At 43.4% G+C, this 6,503-nt stretch overlaps 1 long non-coding RNA gene across 2 annotated transcripts; it reads left to right on the forward strand.

Annotated features, from left to right (window-relative positions):
- Positions 1-667: 667 nt before the first annotated feature.
- Positions 668-3,317, forward strand: LOC134466279 (uncharacterized). 2 transcript variants are annotated; one of them, XR_010038255.1, is made up of 5 exons: positions 668-1,035; positions 1,981-2,071; positions 2,168-2,491; positions 2,638-3,080; positions 3,272-3,317. It is a non-coding gene; the product is annotated as an uncharacterized LOC134466279 (long non-coding RNA). The 2 variants fall into 2 exon arrangements; XR_010038254.1 differs by having other exon boundaries at positions 668-2,071.
- Positions 3,318-6,503: the final 3,186 nt, after the last annotated feature.

Consider the following 6,503-nt stretch of genomic DNA (forward strand, 5'->3'; position numbering starts at 1 on the left):
TGTGTACGCCAGGAATTTTACAAAGTGCCTTGCACTAGTCTTGCCTGCACCTGGAACGGTGTGTCCACAAAAACTATACAACCAGCTATGATTAAAGACATACAATTCTACAGTGACAAAGCAAAACAGAACAGAAAAATGAGACTGAAAAGACCTATTCCACAAGCCTCACCTGCACAGCAGGCTCAGTTCCTAGAACTTCTCAGCAAGACTAAAGAGCTGTGCATTGGTCTCAGCACTTTTAAAGACTACGCACATAACTTTGCACCTGCACCCTGGTACATGAATTTGGAGGGAGTCACACAAGAACAGTGCAGTAAGATTGAAGAAGAGACCAAAGGACAAGCAGCATGTAAGGCCTGGCATGAGCATCGTGTGGGCCGTATAACTGGTTCTACAGCTCATAGAGTCCTACACACATCACTTGAAACACCATCACAAGCACTCATTGATGACCTCTGCAGTGTTTCATCCACCAGGCATCGCAGTCCACCCTTACAGTGGGGCAAAGACCACGAAGTGGATGCCATGGACACATACAAATACGCTCTACACCTTGGTTGGCCTACACCAAACACACCCCCTCACAGAGGAAGGAACGAGCCAAGTGCAAACGGCAACTGTAGACTGTAGACTATTGTCCAATCAAAAAACCGTATTGTCTACAGTTGTCTACAGTTTGGACAGTTTTGTGACCAATGAGCGCGTCCCATTGTCTACAGTTGGGCCTGGCAACCGCGGCAGAATCCGCTCGGCCAATCAGAAAATTCGAAGTAGGTGGGATTGACACGGCGCTTAAAACTGTAGACTGCGGATCAGCGGACATTACAAGCGAGACGAACATCGACAAACTTTATAGCTATTTGACATCTGTCAAACTTTTTTTTGGCTATCGGAACATTTTACCCGTCTATAAAAACCAACAGTCAATTGAAGTCGTTGTGTCCCAGCTTCGCCAACAGTGGATTTTAGCAGGGGAGTCTGCCTTTAACATGCTAACAACTTCAAGACGCCACCGAAAACGTAAGCTAAAAGGTAATATTTCATTCAATTGCTTCGATATCCTTTCTGCGGATGTTATTTTTCACCAAGTACAAGTATTAGGGTAATAATGTGTACATTGGCTGTCTATACAAATGACGGCAAGCGCCGTAGACTGTAATGTTGCTGTTAGCTCACTTTGCTAGTTTCAGATGACATTGAACTGAAGGCTACGGGAAACGCTATAATTGTTGTTATTGTTGTCGTGTCAAAAGGGATTTTGAGATATAACTACGGTTTACTTTATTGACTACTGTTGTTTAAAAGTATGCCGGTATTGGTCGTTTGCTTATTTGTGCCTCGGTGTTAAAGGCAGCTACTTGACTTGGGTTGAAAACAGTGCGGCCATAGGTAAACAAACAGCTGCTTGCTTGAGCTACATTGTATTTTGTATTAAGACGTACGGACATGAAAGCTTACATTGACGCAATTATGAGTGCTTTCGTACTGTTTGGTTGTATTACACTGTCATACAAGTGTAATATCTGGCGCAGTTGCCACTTCAATGACTTGCAACGTGTTGCTTTGGTGCTACAACATTGTATCTTTCATGAAGGCGCACCATCAAAGCTTATGAATAGGAGAGATTTGGTACGGTTTGGCTGTATGACTTTGTTATAATGAACTATTAGGCATATCATTGTAATGCCTGGAGCAGTTGCTACTTCAATGACTTTATATATAGGACTCCCACATGCCATGAGAGTCTGCACAAGTGTACAGTACAGGACCAGAGTCTAGTTATTACATTTTCCCAACAATTGAAGCTACAGTAGCCTACTGAATGTATAACTGTAGTATACAATCTGTGTCGTCCCCCCCTCCTCAATAACTAAGAGAAGTGGTAATAGGCCTACTACTGTGTGTGTGTGTGTGTGTGTGTGTGTGTGTGTGTGTGTGTGTGTGTGTGTGTGTGTGTGTGTGTGTGTGTGTTTACAGAAGAGAATATATCCTCTGATGCCCACGCTGTCCATCCTGGACACCAGCACCCCCACAGCAGGTTGAGACTCAGACACAGCTTACAAAGAAGGTGAGAAGAGTACACAAAGCCTGTGCTTACTTACAGCTGCACTACTGTCTAGACACAATGACTCAGCTTTTGTTTCCCTTACTTATCTGTCTACAGCTATGAAGAAATGCCAGCTGATTGCACCTACGCTGACCAAGGCACAAGTACTGGGGTGAGATGAGAGATGTGGCACCCTGAGAAGAGGAAGACCATCAACGAGTGGCCGACTGAGAAGAGGAAGACCATCAACGAGTGGCCGAAGGAGCAGTTTGTCAAGTATGCGCACCACTTCACCCCGTACCGTGCTACCTGCAGATGAATGTGGACAGAGCCATCTATGAACAGACAGGGGAGGTTCAAGTCACTCACCTACCTAGAGATGTGGCAGTGGTACAGACCCCAGCTGGGAAGAAGACGCTCTGTCCACCTATGAAACACAAGGTACATATTAATTTAACACAAGTTGTATTAGTTTACTGGCAAGTAGTTTACTGATCATACCGGTCACATCCAGTGGGCTGCTGAAATGAAAAGTGTCATTCACCAGTGTGTATATAATCAATGTTTTTATTCTGTACTATTTACAGGGAGACAGTTACTGGAGGCAGTTGGCAGTGGGTTAAGAGACGCCATCTTGTTTGACGCATGGTACAATTCCTGGGAGGCTGAGGACTCTGAGCTGCTCAAGCAAGACATCAAGAGGAGGATGAGAAGAGGGGCCTCTTTCTGATGCTGCAGCCCTTCACAGACATGTACAGGAGGAAGAGATGGAGGAGGGTCTTGAAGAACGATACGATGTGGTTCCAACCTCCCGAGATGCCTGATGTGGTGGATGGCAGCACGGTGCCCGTGATAGACAACTCTTCTAGTACTTCATGCTGACGGTGGTCCTGGCCTGCGACGCCTGCCGGAAAGCCGCCAAGGGGCCGGGAGACCACACCATCAGCCGCTACCTGTCGTGGGAGGGCAAGATCCTCAACCAGCTGACCCCAGCTCGCAGAGCAGTCTTTCCTGCAGTGGTGACTCTACGGTGAGTGTCTGCATGATACACACTGCATTCATAAGCTATCCTTTGTAAACAGCAAAACAACAGAGTGAGTACATATCTAAAATGTCATATCTGATGTCTTTTTCTTTGTTTTCTGTGTGTGTGTGTGTGTGTGTGTGTGTGTGTGTGTGTGTGTGTGTGTGTGTGTGTGTGTGTGTGTGTGTGTGATGCAGGTGTGGAGTAGACAAGTCCATCATCCATCTCATGAGGGACCACACACCATGGCCAAGGTGTGGAGGCAAGTCCAGGGGAGCCACTGTGAGATGAAGGACTTGTACACCACCCTCCTCAGCCAGTGCAACCAGCCTGGAATGGTCACAAGTGAGTCAGGTCTCATCTTCATCTGAATGTTTTTTTTTAATGCAATGCACAAGATAGATTATACTATATATTATACCATCACCTCAGTCTTGTGTCAACCACATATCTGTAATGGAGGCAGAAAAAATATGCTAAACACATTCATTATTCATTTTTTTAAATCCTTTTGAGTATTGTGCCAGCAGTGTCTTTAATTGATCACTAGACCATTTTGTCTTGCTTGCTCACTAATTTCACTCTTGTCTCTCCTCCTCAACCAGGCCAACAAGACGGACGACCACCACCGGAAGTACAAAGTCTACAAGTCAGCCGCAGTCTTCGCCTACAACAGGGACGACATTTACTGCGTCATCAAGCAGCTGTGGCTCCATCCTGAACACAGGCCAAGGCGCAGGCGTCACCACTGAAGGCCCACATCACCAAGGCCTACCAGCGGATGCAACAGAGGACGACGGTGGTCGACCCGGCGCTCAGCAAGTTGGGGGTTCCCATCCTCTACCTCTCCTCTAATCTGCGGCTTCCGGAGGAGGAAAGAGGCCCTGTCTGCCGTTAACGTCACTGATCCAGCTCTTGGTGTCCTTCGTCAGCACCACAGCATCAGCGCCACCTGCCAAGCCCTGCTCCTTTCCCCCCTGCTCCTTTCCTTTCCGGTCTCCTGCCAGGTCCACAATCTACAAAAGGAAGAGACTAGAGCGGCCTGGGATCAACCCACACAAGGCCACAGAGAAATACAAGAAAAAAAACCTTCTGTGAAACAACTAACAAGTCCACTTTAATCGGGGTGTCTGGGAGGGTTTTCAAGTCATTTGATGACTTCACAAAGACAGTGAACGAACTCCATTGGGGGGGCTGACACAGTCACAGGCCTCAGAGTGAAGAGACTGATATTGAGGCCCAGAGACTGATCTTGGCTTGACTGAAGTGAACTCTTTTTGAATGATTTTTATTTCTCAGATGTGAACTTTACTTAACTGATGTTAACTTATGTTCTTTCATGGTGTTTGTGTACCGTATATAGTTTACTAATTGCATGTAAATAGTTCTCATTTTTCACTTGTTGACTTACACTTGGATTTTTTAGTTTGTTCCCATATTGGCTGTTTGCTTCACACGGCTCTTCCGTCTTGCCCACTGCTCCTGGTCAGTCTGTCTGTCACACACACACACACACACAGACACACCCTCTCTCTCTCTCTCTCTCTCACACACACACACCTCATTTCAGATGTCTTGTCATGACAAATGTGCACTATATACGTCTTAACTTGTTTACCAAATGAGCCTGGACTTCAATGAATTAACTTTTACCATTAAAGTGCCTTGAATCGCAGTAACCGTGTGTTGTGTCACTTCTTATTCCAAGTCAACACTTTCAATGTTCTCCTTCAATCTATTAATTATGATGTAATCTACCAGTTATTATAGTCATTCATGATATGCCATCATTTATAATAACAATAAACACATGAACAGCATGCAACTGTGAAGAAATAACGTTTATTGACTTAATAAACAATGTTACAGAGGTAAGAATGTGCCATTTCACCCATAGTCAATGTCTCTATCACCATGTAGGCCTCAAACTAGCGGTTACACCTATGGAAAGACAAAAAAAAAGATTTAGAAGTTGTGTTTACATTTGCATCCACATGTTTCTAAAAATAGCCACACCAATTAGTCACATGACATGTCTCTTTTTTTAAACTTTTCTCTTTTTTTCATGGGTGGGTGGAAAAATAAATCACTCAAATGAAGTGATCAAGGGAAAGCTATGCCATGAATAAAACAGGATTCAATGTCCAACACTCCCAATTTAGCAAAATAGTAGTATAAAACAATAATTTAAGTCTTATTTTGTACATTACCCAAGATTCACCCTGCCACAACAATGCCACATGGCCTGGCAGCTTTTGACAGGTCCTTGACCAATAAAAGACCATGCATATGATTTCCCATCCCTCCCCCTCCATGCAGTTGATTGACATTTTATTTACCCAATAATATGCTTCATTTGTCTACATGTCTACATTGGTTTTTGCACTTTGTACGCGCTGAGGGCCCCTCACATCATTGTGTCCGAGGATATTGCAAAGCCCCATGTGAATGTGCGTGTGGACACAGCTGGCTTCAGGATATCAGTTGACAGACCTTACATTGGCGTGTCATGTGATGCATATGTGTCCTGTGACTGCTGTGGCAATGGAGTTGTTGAAGCAAAATGTCCCTATAAGTGGGCAAATGACGGTTCTACCCAGTGGACGGGAGAGGGCCACCTTGACACATTGATCAGCTTGAAGAAGAACCATGCATACTACACACAGGTGATTATCATGTTTATGACGTTTCTATTTAATGACGATTGCCAATCATGCATATAATGTAATTAAATATTTAACTTTTTAACAGCTGCAATACATGGCTTATATTGTGAGCAATGTAGTGGTTCCAACAGGTTGACCTTCGGTGTCAGAGAAAAACAACAGTTTGCCTGACACATTGAATATAGTCATTCATGTACCCATGTCATACATTGTGAGGTAACACAATTATGAGTGATTCTACGATTCCCCTACGCTTTTGGCAAAAGCAAAATGTCAATTATCAGTATTTTTTTTCAACTAAATGACCTAGATGTTTACATAGTGTATATATTTAAGTTTCCAAACAAACAAATTGCCAAGCTTAATCTTAAATCATTTGATAAATACTCTAATGAAAGCGAACATTTGCTTAATTATTTTGTCAACAGTGTTATGGACAAATACTATGTCATTTCAAACATATATAAAAATACTACAGAGTTGAAACAATATATGTTTGAAAGTGCTTATGTCCCTTAGCAGTAATGTTGTCATTAATCTGTGCAACTGATATAGAAAATGTGATTGTTGAGCTTCATAAGTAGGATTTTATGAGTCACTGTGATACAGACTGATACATTTTTCATCATAAATCCCTGTAACGTCTGATTTGAATATAGTCACCCTCCTTACACAAGACTTCCTTCTCCAGAGATAATCCCTAGTGTATGTTCATAGGATTTTTCCAACACATAAGGGATCAATAGCGCAAAAACACTTTCAA

The sequence above is a fragment of the Engraulis encrasicolus genome, chromosome 16 (genome assembly GCF_034702125.1).
Source record: "Engraulis encrasicolus isolate BLACKSEA-1 chromosome 16, IST_EnEncr_1.0, whole genome shotgun sequence".
Lineage (NCBI taxonomy): Eukaryota > Metazoa > Chordata > Actinopteri > Clupeiformes > Engraulidae > Engraulis > Engraulis encrasicolus.